Raw genomic sequence first — 18,868 nt, forward strand, 5'->3', positions numbered from 1 at the left:
TGCAGTAAGAAACCGACGCATCACCTCCCAAGGAATAGACGCATCACCTCCCCTGGAGCGAGGAATTGACGCATCACCTTCCCTGTGACCCTTTTTTTTGTGTGCCTGATGCATCCTAGGTACTTTGTGTGAAAAGTGTTGCATTTGCAATTTGTTGTGAACTAAACTATTTCTACCATTTGGAAGTCATATTTCTATTACTTTTTTATTGTGGATTTTTGTTGTTTTGGTCTTGTTTGGTTTAGCTAAAGATTCATTATTTTTCTAAACTGGTGTGGTGTCCATTTGTAGTGTTTTCACTGTATCACTGTATGTGTTCACAAATGCTTTACACACTACCTCTGAGATAAGCCTGTCTGCTCGTGCCAAGCTACCAAGGGGATGAGTAGGGGTTATTCTAGAAGTATATCCCCATTACCCTTACTAGAAGCAAGGGTCCCTATTTGGAAAAAGGTACCTACCTCTGCCAACTAGAGACCCCCATTTCTAACACCCACACAAAAATTATCGTATTTGGAAGCAAGAGTACGATAAAGAAGAAAATGTACATTTACCGCAATATGGAATGGAATAAGAACTATGTTTAAATTTGAAGTTTGAAATTTTAGGCCAACATCTAGATGGTTTGTCTATAAGGTGCTGTAAGGGCATGTGAATCCTACTGTAATATTGTGTTTTCCTTTTATCACCTTAAATGGTTGTATATTAAAATCTGCTAATAAAACAGGCTAGATATGCCCTAGAAACTAAACTTATAAAGACCTACCCTAAACACTCGAATTGCTCTTAGCAACAAATACTCTCACTCACCTGAAACCCTAAAAATACCCTTACCACCCAAATACCTTCACCAACCCTAAACCCAAAAAATATAATTACCACCCAAATACTCTCAACCACCATAAACCTTAAAAATACCCTTTCTACCCAATTTACCTTTCCCACCCGAAACCCTAAAAATACCACCCAATACACTCAAACACACTAAACCCTAAAAACTCCTTTACGACCCAAGTACCCTTACCCACTCTGAACCCTAAAAATACTCTTGCCACCCAAATACCCTTATCCACTCTAAACCCTAAAAATACCCTTACCCCTAAATATCGTCACCCACCCTAAACACCCAAAATACCCTTACAACCAAAATACCTTACCCACCCTCAAACCTCAAAATACTCTCACCACCAAATAGTCTCACCCACCCTAATCTCAAAACATACCATTACCACACAAATACCCTCACCCACCCTAAAAATACCCTAACCACCCAAATACCTTTACCCTTAACTAAAATTAAAAATTTCCTTGCCATCCAAATATCCTTATCCTCCCTAACCCTAATATCCTTACCATCCAAAACCCCTTACCCACCCTAATCCCTAAAAATACACTTAGCACCAAAATACCTTTACCCACCATAAACAGTAAAATTGCCCTTAGCACCAAATGCTCTCAGTCACCTGAAAACTTCAAAAGTATCCTTTCCACTCAACTACCCTCACCCACCCTAAACTGTAAAAATATCATTACCACTCAAACACTCTCACCCACTCTAAACCCTAAAAATACCCTTATCACCCAAATACCCTTACCCACCCTAAAACCTAAAACTTCCCTTGCTATCCAAATATCCTTATCCTCCCTAACCCTAATACCCTTACCATCCAAAACCCCTTACCCACCCTAATCCCCAAAAATACCCTTGCAACCCAATACCCTCACCCAACCTAAACCCTAAAAACAGTCTTGCCACCCAAGTACCCTTACCCATACTAACACCCTTGCCACCCTAATACCCTTACCCACCATAAACCCTGAAAATATCCTTACCACCCAAATAACTGTACCCACCCTAAACCCTAAAAATACCCTTACCATCAAATACCCTCACCTGCCCTAAACCCTAAAAACACCAATGTTACCTCTAATTGTTTTCTTCTATGTGCGGCAGTATAAGGTCTCTGTGTGCTGCAGCCAAGGCTATGCGCTCCAAAAACCCAACCACGTGTGTGGGTGCAGCGACAAAAATCAGTGCAAATATCACTCAAACATTTGGTTAATAAAGTAAAAAGACAGTGGGGCAGATTTATGAGGTTTTGCCGTAGGGAAGCGCAGCAGGCCTTCCTGCTGCGCTGCCCTACGGCAAAAGAAAAGGGCAGGGATGCGCCGTATCTATAAAATGCGGCGCATTCCTGTCCTTTTCCACTGCGCCGGCGCACAATGGGCTGCCTGCGCCAACGCAGGCACCTCTGCACCATGGTGCAAGGGTGCCTGCGTTGCGGAGATGAATATTTTTGTACAGGAAGGGAAACCTTTCTGTACAAAAATAATCACAAGAGGTTTTTCCTATTTGTATGGGTGCTGCAGAATGCAGCACACATAGAAAAAGGAAAAACGAGGAGAAATAAAGATATTTGTCCCCGTTGCGCCTCCCTTACGCCTCCCCTGGGGAGGCAGAAGTTTTTGGCGCTGCCTCAGATTTACGATTTCTCGTAAATCTGGGGCAGTGTCACAAGGCCATGGATGTTGCTGGGAACGCCCCCCGCAACACCCATTGCACGCCCCTTTAACGCAGAACACTGCGTTAAAGGGACTGATATTTACGAGGCAGCATTAAGCCAAAAAAAGTGGCTCAGTGCTGCCTGATAAATATCACGCAGGCTTCTGCGCCACGGAACGTCACAAAAAGTGACGTTCCGATGGCTCAACGGGCCTTATAAATCTGCCCCAGTGTATTTCTACACATACAGCACCACATGAAGGGTCTTAAGGCAGGTTTGCAATATACAACAAACATAAAAAGGATACAATATTCAAAAGCATATTCTCCATTGAAAGTGTTTTAATGTAACAATGTGTCCCTTATTATCACTTGTCAAATGTGAATGCACCATCCCTGAGAGGTGTCTGTGTTATTCAAGATTGCACCACAATGGAATCTGTGAACATGTATTGTTGTGTCCTATCCTTAGCCAACCACAGAGCATTCCTTATATGCGTTACCTTCTGCTGCATTTCTTGCATGCCTTTCGCAGCCCCGCCAAGTACCACACATTAGGCTAAGACTAATGCATTTTAGTGTGGTGGTCTGCATCACCACACTAAAATGCATTAATCGCACATTTGTAGTGCATTGACAACACCTGCGTGCTGTGAGGGAGGAGCTGGAACTGCAGCTGCGAAGTGCACGTCATGTGAAATATTGCAGTAGATAACTCCATCTACCCTGCAAAGAATTTGGGCCCCACTGAATAATGTGCTGAAGTCGCCAGGTGTAATTTCAAACACCGGGACACTTTCAGCAGCTTTCCATATGCAACAAGCAACAACATGCAGGCGGGGACAGAGATTTCTTATTTAAGACTATTGCTGGGCACATAACAACGGTGGAATTCGAGGGGTCATCAGGCCTCCTTTTGTTTGAGTCTCTTGGCTGGGGGCAGTCAGGACCCTCACACCAGATACAAATTAAGCTGAGGGGAAACAAAGTCTCAAACCTTGTTAGATTGTCACACTGCGTTTTACATCAACACGTGCATATTACATATACAATAAATTATATTGTTTGTAAATGAATGTAAAGGATGTGTTATATAAAACCGGGGAATTGCAAGGTGTAGAAGTCACATATCACCTTCCATAGCTCACAGTGCTATTATTATTGCAATGCCTTTAAACATACACATGATCTACCTGCTAAACATATATGTGAAGGCTACAGATCTGATTTCACTTCTACTGATGCAACTTCCTGTAAAGTTGTGGCTTGTTATGCTGCTTTCTTTGATGTTACTTCTTGTGATGCCATTTCCTGTAAAGTCATGGCTTGTGATGCCACTTTCTATGATGTCACTTCTTGTGATGCTATTGCCTGTAAAGTCATGGCTTGTGATGCCACTTTCTATGATATCACTTCTTCTGATGCCACTTCCTGTAAAGTCGTGGCTTGTGATGCCTTTTTCTGTGATGCCACTTTCTGTGATACCACTTCCAGTAAAGTCGTGGCTTTGTGATGCCACTTTCTATTATGTCAATTCCTGTGATGCCATGTGTGATGTCACTTTCTGTGATGTCAATTCCTGTGATGCCATGTGTGATGTCACTTTCTGTGATGTCAATTCCTGTGATGCCATGTGTGATGTCACTTTCTGTGATGTCAATTCCTGTGATGCCATGTGTGATGTCAATTCCTGTGATGCCATGTGTGATGTCGCGTGCCATAATGTCACGCACCGTGATGTCACTTGCATACTGCCTAACTAGGTTAGTCCCCCCACTTCTTTTTTTATGACGTTTGCCCTGATTACACAGAATTTTTGAAAATGTTACACATAGCATTCTGATACCTTGGTAGCTATGAGTAGTCAATTTTCCTGTTTGTGTGAAATGTCTCAGTTTTTGGCTTCAAAATTCTGGTCGCCCTATCTATCAACAAAACAGCACTTCACAATCCCTAATATATATTAGGGATTGTGAAAGCACACATCGTACTGTTAGGCTTGTTACGTGCCTTTTGTTAATAAACTATAATGAATAATTGGTCAACATTTTTTCAGAACGAAAAGCATAATAAAAAGCATTCACAATACCAATGTAATGTAGTCTGCAAAGAATGCAATTTATTTTCAAGACAAATATTCACTTCTATTTTGGCAACACAGTTGCTCGTTCATCTAACCTACCATTGACGATAGATTAGAACAAAACTCCAATTCTTACAATCACATCATCTTTCCCTTGTCAGCCACCCTCACTTACTCACTGTTACCTCAAGCACCTCCTCCTTTCCCAACACTAGAGCACCTTGAAACATTTAAATTGTAGTTAGATGAACAAGCAACTGTGTTGCCAAAATAGAATTGAATATTTATCTTGAAAATAAATTGCATTCTTTGCAGACTAAGTTACATTGGTATTGTAAATGCTTTTTATTATGTTTTTCTTTCTGAAAAAATGTTGCCACTGTGACCAATTTTTCATTGTATTGTAATTTTGACCCGGGTCTGGTAGCATTTCGAATAACCACATGGATACACAATATTTTGTTAATAGAGGCCAGCAGATTGTGTGCCTTTTTGAGAGTATTCATGGCAATTGCAGCTCCTGACATGCTTACACTCAGGGCTGCATTTAACATCAAAACATTCAAAAAGGCACACAAACTGCTGCGCTCTATTAAGAAAAAGCACGCAGCAAGCCCAACAGCACGACGTGTGCTTTCACAATCACTAATACATATTAGTGATTGTGAAAGCACAAGTTGTGCTGTTAGGCTTGTTGCATGCCTTTTGGTAATAGAGCGCAGCAAATTGCATGCCTTTTTAAAAAAAGGTTTCATGTTAATTGCAGGGCCCCAACATCCTTACACAAGGGGGTGAATTTAACATGAAAACTTTCAAAAAGGCATATAAACTGCTGCGCTCTGTTAAAAAAAGGAAGGCAGCGAGCTCAACAGCACGACGTGTGCTTTCACAATCACTAATATATGTTAATGATTGTGAAAGCAAACGTCATAATTTTAGGCTTGCTGCAGGCCTTTGCTTGATAGAGTGTGGAGGGGGGCAGATTGTCTGCTTTTCTTCAAGTATTCATGTTAATTTCAGTGCCCATCGTGCTTCTACAGGGCGCTGAGATTAACATGAATACTTGCCTCTGGTGGTGTGTGCGCTTCCAGGAAGTTACTGAGCGCTCAGATTCACAACTGTGCGCAGGCACGCAGGCGTGCACATCAAAGGGATAGGTGCTTGCCACCCAAGTACCCTTACCCACACTAAACCCTAAAAATACCCTTGCCACCCAAATCCCCGTATCCACCGTAAACCCTAAAAATATCCTTACTACCCAAATACCTGCACCCACCCTAAACCCTAAATTTTTTATTCCATTTCCTAACTATAACGTCCCTGAAATCTTTGTTTTGTTCAGTGAATTTCTAACCCCCTTTCTCCACCACTGTGCAAATGCACCTCCTCACGCACTGCTGGTTGGGGGTGAAGTCCCCTTGGCTCCAGAGGGTCCTTTGGGGTCAACTACCCCTCCCGTTACCTCTAGTAAATCCCACACAGCAGGATTGCTGAGAGGTTCTTGGAGGCCACACCCCCTATCTCCACCACTCTGCAACCGCATATCCGGGCACACTACTGGTTGGGGAAAGAAGTCCACTTTAGTCCTGATGCCTCAGGAGGCAAGGGGATGTCATCCCCCACAAGCAGTGCACCAAGAGGCATGTTTGCAGATTGGTGGAGAAAGGGGGAATGGCCTCTGACCACCTCTCAACCATCCTGCTGTGTGGGACTTACTGGAGGTAACAGGAAGTCATGATTGCAGAGTGCTGCAGAAAAGGAGTGAGGCCTCCGGACTTGTGTCAGTAGCATGCTCTTTTTTTAGGTTATAAAGGACTGGGCTCTATTTGTCCTCGGGACCCCATTCCCTGGGCCAGGCATTTTTAGAATGGGGAAGGGGGCCACGTGGCCACCCTCCCCATGCCAGTTATGGCCATGGGGACAGAACCCCCAAGGCCTGGTGTTTCTTGTTTTAAATTAAAAGAAGGGAGGGTAGCGTGGCCCCCCTTCCCTGGGCTGATTTTGCGGCCCACTCACGGGCTGATTTCTGTCCCTGGGGCCTTATCCACCAGGGCCTGGCCACAATACTGGGTGCCCTGGTCCCACCCATGGCACCTAGTTACTCACCTTGGGGACTGCAGCAGGAGCTTGAAGGCCCCTGCAGACCATGCTGTCTCCCCACATCCTGCGGGAGCCTTAATTGACTTTGGATAAAGCGAGCTGCTAACATGCAGCTCCCTCTGTCCAAAAACAATTCTGCTCAGCTTCTTGCAAGCAGGAGTGTTTTACATGCTTTCTAAGCCATAACAAACTGCGTGTCCCAGGGGTGAGCACACTGGGACATTGCTGGAACTGGCCCTGGAGGGTGGTGGTACCCAGAGCCATCTAGGGCTCCAGGAGGCATGCCACACATCCCCCTCCCATCTTCTAATTTGCCCAGGCAGGTGGTGGTCCCCAGGATTGCACGAGGCCCCCCACATTCAATTTAAAATTGTGACCCAGGGATATGGCGGTCATTGGGGCTACAGGGGGACTGTGCGCCCTCGCGTTTTTCAAAATTGAAGTCCAGGGGAGGATGCAGTCCCCAGGATTGGGAGGAAGGCCATACGGGCCAACCCTGCATTAATAATCTAACAAGCCCAGGGAAGTGATGGTCCACGGGGCATAATAAGCCCCAGGAAGATGGGTTTGTATGCCCCCGCCCTTACCCCCGGGACCTGGCCTACCCAGGGCCAATAATAAAGGGAGTCATGCTTCATTCTTTTCACAATTTCACCCGGATCTGCAGATCCCACTGAGATTTTTTTTTAAGTAGCTTTTTATGGCCCGAGGGAGGTCCCATGTGGACCCCCACCAAGCGTCCAAGGGATCAGGGTGTTTCTGCCCTGCCCCCTTTTCTTTTTTACATTTATTGTGGTACTCGGCTCAACTGAGTTCCAAGATATCTGCCAACACAGATAGCTATATTTCTCAAATTTAAATATCTCTGAAACTACTGAATGGATTTACACAAAAAGCACACTTTCTGGACCAACATCTAGCTTTCTGGCAAATTTGGTGCAATTCCGTTCAGCAGTTTGGGCTGTAGTCATGTTAAAAAATAACAAATCCCCATGGACATAACATGGGGAAAACATATTTTGGGACCTCCTTTTTTCTTGGCCCCCACTTGACTGATCACCCTGAAACTTTCGACACAGCAGTTGAACCAAAAAGGAGAAGTTTTGTGAAAATATTGAGAAGATTTGTCAAGCGAAGCCAAAGTTTTTGGCAAATCAATAAACACTTTTCCTATGGAAAATTTGGTTTTTACTATATATCTATATATATATATATATAGATATATATTTATATATATATATATTATCTACTGGCAGTCGCCAGTAGATAGTTATAGTTAGGACCTAGTTTCCATGGAAAAAGCGTTTTTTGTTTTCCCAATAACTTTGGCGCCGGTTGACGAATCTTCGTGAAACTTTCAATACTCATGGCCCACTCCAGTCAGCTCCTATCCTGAAAGTTTCGGGGTAATGTGCCAAGCAGGGGCTGAGAAAAAAGGTGGGGGGCCAAAACAGGAAACTTCAGACACGGCTACAGCTCGAACTGCTGAACGGAATTACACCAAGTTTGACAAAATGGTAGCCTTTGGTTCAGAAAGAGACCTTTTTGTTAAATGGTGTAAATCCGTTCAGTAGTCCCTGAGAAATTAGAAAAAAAAAGGTCGAAAAATGCATTTCCCATAGGAAACTTTAGACACGGCTACAGCTCGAACTGCTCAATGGAATTACACCAAATTTGGCAAAAAGGTACTGCTTGGTTCAGAAAGTGTCCTTTTTTTTAAATGGTGTAAATCCGTTCAGTAGTTTTTGAGATATTAATGGAAAACATCTTGTATATCTGGGCCGGACTTAACTACTAAAGCACAAGCTTGGCTCAAATTGGCTCCTAACACTTCAATCTAGGAAGTGTTGGGAGCCATCTTGGTGCAATGCTTTTTAGATCTCGCCTAGCGATGCAGCGCATGCGCTGCCCACTACACAAACACCACTGCACTACCCTAAAAACTAAAACAATACCCCAGCATGACCCCCTATACTACCCAAACACTACTGTACTACCCTAAACCCTAAAACACTACCCCAGCACAACCCCATGCACTACCCAAACATCACTGCACTACCCTAAACCCTAGCACACTACCCCCAGCATGAGCCCCTACACTACACAAACACAACTGCACTACCCTAAACCTTAAATCTATCCCCAGCATGACCCCCTACACTACACAAACACCAGTGCACTACCCTAAACCCTAAAACACTACCACCAGCACAACCCCCTATATTAACCAAACACAACTGCACTACCCTAAACCCTAAAACACGACCCCCTATACTACACAAACACCACTGCACTACACCAAACCCTAAAAAACTACCCCCAGCATGACTCCATTCACTACACAAACACCACTGCACTACCCTAAACCCTAAAACACTACCCTATACACTACACAAACACCACTGCACTACCCTAAACCCTAAAACACTACCACCAGCATGACCCACTACACTACCCAAACACCACTGCACTACCCTAAACCCTAAAACACGATCCCCTACAATACCCACACACAACTGCAGTACCCTAAACCCTAAAACACGACCCCCTCCACTACAATAACACCACTGCACTAAAATATGAAACACTAACCCCAGCATGACCCCCTACACTACACAAACACCACTGCACTACACTAAACCCTAAAACACTACCCCAGCACAAACCCCTACACTACACAAACACCACTACACTACACTAAACCCTAAAACACTACACCAGCACGACCCCTACACTACACAAACACCACTGTACTACCCAAACCCTAAATCTACCCCAGAAACGACCACCTACACTACCCAAACACCACTGCACTATGCTAAACCCTAAAATAGTACCCCCAGAATTACCCCCTATACTACCCAAACACCACTGCACTACCCTAAACCCTAAAACAATACCCCCAACACTACACAAACACCACTGCGCTACGATAAACCCTAAAACACTACCCCCAGCACTACCCCCTACATTACCCAAACCCAACTGCGCTACCCTAAACCCTAAAACACTACCCCAGCACAACCCCCTATGATACCCAAACACCACTGCGCTACCCTAAACCCTAAAACACTACCCCAGCACGACCCCCTATGCTAACCAAACACCACTGCACTACCCTAAATCCTAAAACACTACCTCCAGCACGAACCCCTAAGCTGCCCAAACACCACTGCGCAACCCTAAAACACTAGCCCCAGCACGACCCCCTACACTACACAAACACCACTGCGCTACCCTAAACCCTAAAACACTACCCCCATTACGACCCCCTACACTACACAAAAACCACTGTGCTACCCTAAACCCTAAAACACTACCTCCAGCATGACCCCCTATACTACACAAACACCACTGCACTACCCTAAACCCTAAATCTACCCCCAGCATGACCCCCTACACTACCAAACACCACTACACAACCCTAAACCCTAATAAACGACCCCCTACACTACACAAACACCACTGCACTAACCTAAACCCTAAAACACTACCCCCAGCACTATCCCCTACACTATCCAAACACCACTGCACTACCCTAAACCCTAAATCTACCCCCATCACGACCACCTACACTACCCAAACACAACTGACTGACCCTAAAATCTAAAACACTACCCACAGCATGACCCCCTGCACTACACAAACACCACTGCACTACCCTAAACCATAAAACACTACCCCTACACTACACAAACACCACTGCACTAACCTAAACCCTAAAACACTACCCCAGCACTATCCCCTACACTATCCAAACACCACTGCACTACCCTAAACCCTAAATCTACCCCATCACTACCACCTACACTACCCAAACACAACTGACTGACCCTAAAATCTAAAACACTACCCACAGCATGACCCCCTGCACTACACAAACACCACTGCACTACCCTAAACCATAAAACACTACCCCTACACTACACAAACACCACTGCACTACACTAAACACTAAAACACTACCCCAGCATGACCCCCTATGCTGCCCAAACACCACTGCACTACCATAAACCCTAAAATACTACCCCCAGCACAACCCCCTATACTACACAAACACCACTGCACTAGCCTAAACCCTAAAACACTGCCCCCAGCACAACCCCCTACATTACACAAACACCACAGCACTACCCTAAACCCTAAATCTACCCCCAGCATGACCCCCTACACTACCAAACACCACTGCACTACCCTAAACCCTAAAACACGACCCCCTACACTACACAAACACCACTTCACTACCCTAAACGCTAAAACACTACCCCCAGCACTACCCCTACACTACACAAACACCACTGCACTACCGTAAACCCTAAATCTACCCCCAGCACTACCACCTACACTACTCAAACATCACTGCACTACCCTAAACCCTAAAACACTACCCCCAGAACGACCCCCTACACTACCCAAACACCACTGTGCTAGCCTAAACCCTTAAACACTTCCCCCAGCATGACCCCTTCACTACGCAAACACCACTGCACTACTCTAAACCCTAAACACTACCCCCAGCACGACCCCTTACACTACCCAAACACCAATGCGCTACCCTAAACCCTAAAACACTACCCCCAGCACGACCCCCTATACTATATATATTATCTACAGGCAGTCTCCAGTATTATCTTCTGGTGTCGCCAGTAGATAGTTATAGTTAGGACCTAGTTTCGATAGGAATAGCGTTTTTTGTTTTCCCAATAACTTTGGTGCCGGTTGACGATTTTTCGCGAAATTTTCAAAACGTATGTCCCGCTCTGGTCAGTTCCTATCCTGAAAGTTTCAGGGTGATTTGCAAACCAGGGGCCGAGAAAAATAGGGGGTCCCAAAACATGTTTTTTCCATGTTATTTTCCATAGGAAACTTTAGACAAGGCTACAGCTCGAACTGCTCATTGGAATTACACCATATTTGGCAAAAACGTAGTGCTTGGTTCAGAAAGCGTCCTTTTTAGGTCTCAGCTAGCGAAGGCTGCACTTGCGCAGTCTCGCTCGCGAGATTTAATGTTTTAGGAATGGGGCTTTAACCCGCCCCTTTTTTTCCCTCTTCTCCATTGGCTGGCCTCTTAAATGCTGGTCAGCCATTGGAGAAGAGCTTTGTCTCTCCAAACAAGCCCTGTCTTTTTCGGATTCGGGGGCGTGTTTTTTCGATTCTTTCGGTCCTCTGGAATGGAAACATTCCAGCCAATGTCAAGAGGAGAGAAAGTAAAACACGCCCCCGAATCCGAAAACGCTGCTGCGTTTCTCCGAGGCATTTATGCTTGACCTCGGAGAAAGGCGGCGGTGTTCATGGCTTAGCCTAGGGAATTTGTGATGTTTCGGGTTTTTACATACCTATTCTATTAACGCGGCCTTTTACCGTTATAATAGTGCGCCGTCTTGCCCGATTCAAAGTCCAGTTAGCTGCTGTTGTATATAATTAATATATAGATCATGAATGCTGTTCTAGAATGTTGAATGCGAAAAAGATGCTCGCCAAATAACATGCAAACGTCAGCCTGCGAATAACATATTGGCTGAATGAGATGCTGTCAGCATTACTTAATAAGGTGGGAAATTTGTGAGTCTGGCACATTTCATGTTCCAGTTTGCAAAATATTTAATCCTGAATCGAAGAGCACTCACTAGCTTGTGTCGTGGAGCTGTTGTTGCACTCGTGCCACCTATAGCAGCCCTGGTCCGGATGCGAGTTTACACTGCACCCCGTCCACGCATCTCGTGAGAACCGCTCTTCCTGTCGCTGAGCGCTGTAGGCTGCCCGCACCGCTCTCGCGAGATCAGCCCGGACCCATCATGGCGGAAGGTATTGCTTGCTTGTTCAGTGTGCGCCAGAGCCGGGTTTCAGGGGGGTGGTGAGAGGGTGCTTGTGGTCCTGTACATGCACCCAACCTCCTGTGGTCACCCGCGTACCATTCCACGGGTGAGCGGCTGGGTTAAAAGCCAACTATTTTACGTGTACTGGTCCACGCCCTGCTGAGGCTGGAGCCGGCTAAGCTGTCATCTCATAAATAGTGCTGCTAAAATTTGTTATCGAAATGTCTCTCTTCCAACTTTTACACTTGTGCTTGCATCCTCTCTCCCAGCAAAATACAACTACTTTGCCTTCAGCAAAACCTGAACTTGCCAGTTACAAACCCTGTAGTCTCAGGAGATGATAGTATGGCTTTATTCTTCGTGGTCCGCATTCCGATATTACTATATTTTGGTAAAATCCAAGAGGCATGTTTTGCCTCTCGCAGAATAAACATTGCAGTGTCTCTCACAACAGACTTGTGCACAATGTTTCAGTTGCTTTCACGTGGCCTTTATTACCTAGGAGGATCACTAAGTGTATTTTTCTAAAACTGTATACTTATGATTGATGTTTAATGTTCTTCCTAGAGAGAGATTGGAGTTTTGTCTAGTGGAAGTTTTGACTCCTGGAAAGGTAGCACATAGGGTTAATGTGCCTGCAGCAAAGAACATGTACCATGCAGGTCACAAAGTGCACATAATGTAAATAGGTCAGTGGGCTACTGCGTGTGTGTGTGTAGGTGGCTCTATATGTGTGTGGGTTGCTCTATGTGAGTGGCTCTGTGGGTGGCTCTGTGTGTGTGGGTGGCTTTGTGTGTGTGGGTGCAAATGCAATAGGTCTCGCATTTGAGAGTGATTAAGCAATTGACATTGTAAATAACAATGCCGTTTCTTTAAATGTTTTAAAAACAAAAACATAAACAAAAATAATGTCATGAGCAATGCCAATTGCTCTAACTTTAACAATGCCGAGACCGTTGTTTTTTATGGTGTAAATTCCTTCAGTAGTTATTGAGATATTAAAGGAAAGAATCTTTATTTATCTGGACAGGACCTAACTACACAAGCACAAGCTTGGCTCTAAGTGGCTGCCAACACTTCAATCCAGGAAGTGTTGGCAGCCATCTTGGTGCAATGCTTTTTAGGTCTCGCCTAGCGATGCAGCGCATGCGCTGCCCACTACCCAAACTCTACTGTACTACCCTAAACCCTAAAACACTACCCCAGAACGACCCCCACACTACCCAAACATCTCTGCACTACCCTAAACCCTAAAAAAACTACCCCCACCATGACCCCCTACACTACCCAAACACAACTGCACTACATTAAACCCTAAAACACTACCCCCACCATGACCTCCTACACTAACCAAACACCACTGCACTAACCTAAACCCTAACACACTACCCCCAGCATGACCCCCTACACTACCAAACACAACTGCACTACCTTAAACCCTAACTCTACCCCCAGCATGACCCCCTACACTACACAAACACCACTGCACTACCCTAAACCCTAAAACACTACCACCAGCACGATCCCCTACACTATCCAAATACCACTGCACTACCCTAAACCCTAAAACACTACCCCCAGCATGACCCCCTACACTACCCAAAAACAACTGCACTACCCTAAACCCTAAAACAAGACCCCCTGTACTACACAAACACCACTGCACGACACAAAACCCTAAAGCACTACCCCCAGCATGACCCTCTACACTATACAAACACCACTGCACTACCCTAAACCCTAAAACACTACGCCCTACACTATACAAACACCACTGCACTACCCTAAATCCGAAAACATTACCACCAGCACGACCCCCTAGACTACCCAAACACCACTGCACTACCCTTAACCCTAAAACACAACCCCCTACACTACCCAAACACAACTGACCTACCCTAAAATCTAAAACACTGCCCACAGCATGACCCCCTGCACTACACAAACATCACTGCACTACCCTAAACCATAAAACACTACCCCTACACTACACAAACACCACTGCACTACCCTAACCCTAAAACACTACCCCCAGCATGACCCCCTACACTACACAAACACCACTGCACTCCCCTAAACCCTAAAACACTACCCCCAGCACAACCCCCTACACTACACAAACACCACTGTACTAACCTAAACCCTAAAACACTGCCCCCAGCACGACCCCCTACACTACACAAACACCACAGCACTACCCTAAACCCTAAAACACTACCCCCAGCATGACCCCCTACACTATATATAGTATCTACATGCAGTCTCCAGTATTATCTACTGGTGTCACCAGTAGATAGTTATAGTTAGGACCTAGTTTCCATAGTGATAGCGTTTTTTGTTTTCCCATTAACTTTGGTGCCGGTTGACGAATTTTCGCGAAATTTTCTAAACTTATGGCCCGCTCTGGTCAGCTCCTATCCTGAAAGTTTCGGGGTGATTTGCAAAGCAGGGGCCGAGAAAAAAGGGGGTCCCAAAACGTGTTTTTTCCATGTTATTTTCCATAGGAAACTTTAAACACGGCTACAGCTCGAACTGCAGAACGGAATTACACCAAGTTTGGCAAAAAGGTAGCCCTTGGTTCAGAAAGTGACCTTTTTGTTAAATGGTGTAAATCCGTTCAGTAGTTCCTGAGAAATTCAAAAATAAGAGGTCAAAAAATGCATTTCCCTTAGGAAACGTTAGACACGGCTACAGCTTGAACTGCTCATCGGAATTACACCAAATGTGGCAAAAGCGTACTGCTTGGTTCAGAAAGCGTCCTTTTTTTTAAATGGTGTAAATCCGTTCAGTAGTTCTTGAGATATTCAAGGAAAGAAGCTTTATTTATCTGGACGGGACCTAACTACACAAGCACAGCCTTGGTTCTAATTGGCTGCCAACACTTCAATCCAGGAAGTGTTGGCAGCCATCTTGGTGCAATGCTTTTTAGGTCGCGTCTAGCGATGCAGCGCATGCGCTGCCCACTACCCAAACACTGCTGTACTACCCTAAACCCTAAAACACTATGCCAGAACGACCCCCACACTACCCAAACATGTCTGCACTACCCTAAACCCTAAAAAAAACTACCCCCACCATGACCCCCTACACTACCCAAACACAACTGCACTACCTTAAACCCTAAATCTACCCCCAGCATGACCCCTACACTACACAAACACCACTGCATTACCCTAAACCCTAAAACACTACCACCAGCATGACCCCCTACATTATCCAAACACCACTGCACTACCCTAAACCCTAAAACACTACCCCCAGCATGACCCTCTACAGTACCCAAAAACAACTGCACTACCCTAAACCCTAAACCACAACCCCCTATACTACACAAACACCACTGCACTACACCAAACCCTAAAACACTACCCCCAGCATGACACTCTACACTACACAAACACCACTGCACTACCCTAAACCCTAGAACACTACACCCTACACTATACAAACACCACTGCACTACCCTAAACCCTAAAACCCTACCACCAGCACGACCCCCTACACTACCCAAACACCACTGCACTACCCTTAACCCTAAAACATAACCCCCTACACTACCCAAACACAACTGCACTACCCTAAACCCTAAACATGACCCCCTACACTACAAAAACACCACTGCACTACACTAAGCCCTAAAACAATACCCCAGCATGACCAGCTACACTACCCAAACACCACCTCACTACCCTAAACCCTAAAACTCTACCCCCAGCATGACTCCCTATGCTACCCAAACACCACTGCACTACCCTAAACCCTAAAACACTACCCCCATCACAACCCCCTACACTACACAAACACCACTGCACTACACTAAGCCCTAAAACAATACCCCAGCATGACCCCCTACACTACCCAAACACCACCGCACTACCCTAAAATCTAAAACACTACCCACAGCAAGACCCCCTACACTACACAAACACCACTGCGCTACCCTAAACCATAAAACACTACCCCCTACACTACACAAACACCACTGCACTACACTAAGCCCTAAAACAATACCCCAGCATGACCCCCTACACTACCCAAACACCACCGCACTACCCTAAACCCTAAAACTCTACCCCCAGCACGACTCCCTATGCTACCCAAACACCACTGCACTACCCTAAACCCTAAAACACTACCCCCAGCACAACCCCCTACACTACACAAACACCACTGCACTAACCTAAACCCTAAAACACTGCCCCAGCACAACCCCCTACACTACACAAACACCACAGCACTACCCTAAACCCTAAATCTACCTCCAGCATGACCCCCTGCACTACCAAAACACCACTGCACTACCTAAACCCTAGAAAAGTAACCCCCACCCCATGCCCAATCCCCCTTACCAGTCACTCTTCGTGGTTCCTGCTTCACGTCATCTCTGAGGGGCGGTGCATGTCGTTGTGAGGAAACGAAGCAGCCTATGTTTCCTTACAACGACGTGGATCGTCTATATTTTTTTAGAACGCATCATTTACCATACATACCTTTACAGCAAAATTCGTTGTAAAGGCATGCGGGAATGTGTTTTTTTACCGAAAACTGCATTCCCGGCTGTTGTATTGTGAAAGTGTCTGCGTGGCCTGGTTTTACTTCCAGTGAGAGAGTGGAAGAGTCAGTTTAGATCTAAAGGAGTTCTGTTGTTGGACGGGGACGGCGCGGCACGTCATCAGAAAACACAGCTAATGGAAAGCGTCCTCCCCGAAGTGTGGAGCAGTGTCATGAGAGGTCAACGAGTATGAGTCCCACCGCAGTTTGACCGTACTGTGCCGTTCTAGGTTACGTGAGGCAGAAGCGGCATCCATCGCAGGTCCTCTTGTACACTAAAAAAAGATCAAAAAGTGCTTTCCTTCCTTTTCTTCTTCTGCTGCACCATCTGTTCTTCCTCCTCTACTGCAAGTGGATCAAGTTCGGCAAAACTAGAAGCCATAGTTGTATTAAAAATAAACAAACACACTAAAAAAGCTATATCAATATAAACAGAAGCAAGAAACAGGTCTTCTCTCTATCAAGGACAAAAAGTAAGGGAAATTTCAGAAGGATGGATCCTCCCTCTTTCACAATGAAATTGATTTCAACCAATCAGATTCCTTTTTTCTTTTGCTGACATGAAGTCGCGTAGGGTGCACGCACTCATCACGCACCCTTCGCGCACCCGCAAAAATCATATATATCATTATACACTATAGATAAAAATTTCTATAAGCGTTTAATAAGTATATTAGCAAAACTGTTCAATCTAATATCATATTCAAACTTTCTATAGTCATTTTTTCAACTATAAAAAGGACGCCAAAGTCTCGACTTCGGCTCAATCTCAGCGCGATCACGGCACGACACCGGAAATACACGTGGGGAGATGTTGCGCACATTAAGCGGCTACACCGAGCATTTCGTAACTTTACTTTTGTTGAAATTATATTGAAAATAATACTTTAAAAATACTTTTTTATTAATAAATTTAGGCAAACACTTAAAGGAAAACTTTTATTTATAATTAATTTAAAGATATTTCCTACTTTACAAATCACGCCAAAGTCGTGACCCCAGCGTGACTTTTCAAAATGGCTACTGGAATGCGTGCAGCCATTGTGTCGGATGCGCGAAGGCTGCGCGACCTCTGTATCATATTACAAAAAAAACAAGAATGAATATAGTTTTCCTAACTAAAAATTATTCACAATTTTTTTAAATATATATATATGTATAGAAAATTTAAAAAACATAGGATTGAGGTACATTAGACTTATACATTTTTATTTAAAAAACCTTTGAAATTCACTGAAAAAAACATAGGTTTCAGGCACATTATAGTTAGAAATTAGCATTTAAAAAACCATAGAAATTCACTAAAAAACCCCATAGGTTTTAGGCACTTTATAGTTAGAAATTAGCATTTAAAAAACTATAGAAATTCACTGAAAAAACCATAGGTTTCAGGAACGTTACAGTTAGTTGGACATTTCACTCGTACAAAACCATAGAAATTCTGGTGTTATAGTTAGTTCAGCTAACTATAACTTGCGCCCCCGCAATGCACTGCTGATGACGTCACATATTACATCATTCATGACATGGCCGGTGACATCACTGATGACATCACTGATGACATCTCAAATTACATCACTGATTAAATCATCCACGTGAAAATCTGATGCACCTCCTCACACCTGAATATAACCTTTGATACACCCACTCTAAAATACAGACTACCATTTTCAAAAAAATAGACACATCAATACCAGTTACTAAATATGCGCTGACTGATTCCTAGGTCTACACATGCATCCACTCATTCACCCATACAGTCACTCATCAATACAACACTATCATATGCACTCATGCACCTATACAGACACTCCC

General features: G+C 44.6%; 1 protein-coding gene across 1 annotated transcript in view; it reads left to right on the forward strand.

Moving 5' to 3' along the window:
• Positions 1-18,868, forward strand: part of LOC146822234 (porwaprin-c-like) — a 153,682-nt gene that overhangs the window by 3,184 nt on the left and 131,630 nt on the right. The gene's annotated exons all lie outside the window — the stretch shown is intronic.

The sequence above is a fragment of the Triturus cristatus genome, chromosome 6 (genome assembly GCF_964204655.1).
Source record: "Triturus cristatus chromosome 6, aTriCri1.1, whole genome shotgun sequence".
Taxonomy (NCBI): Eukaryota; Metazoa; Chordata; class Amphibia; order Caudata; family Salamandridae; genus Triturus; species Triturus cristatus.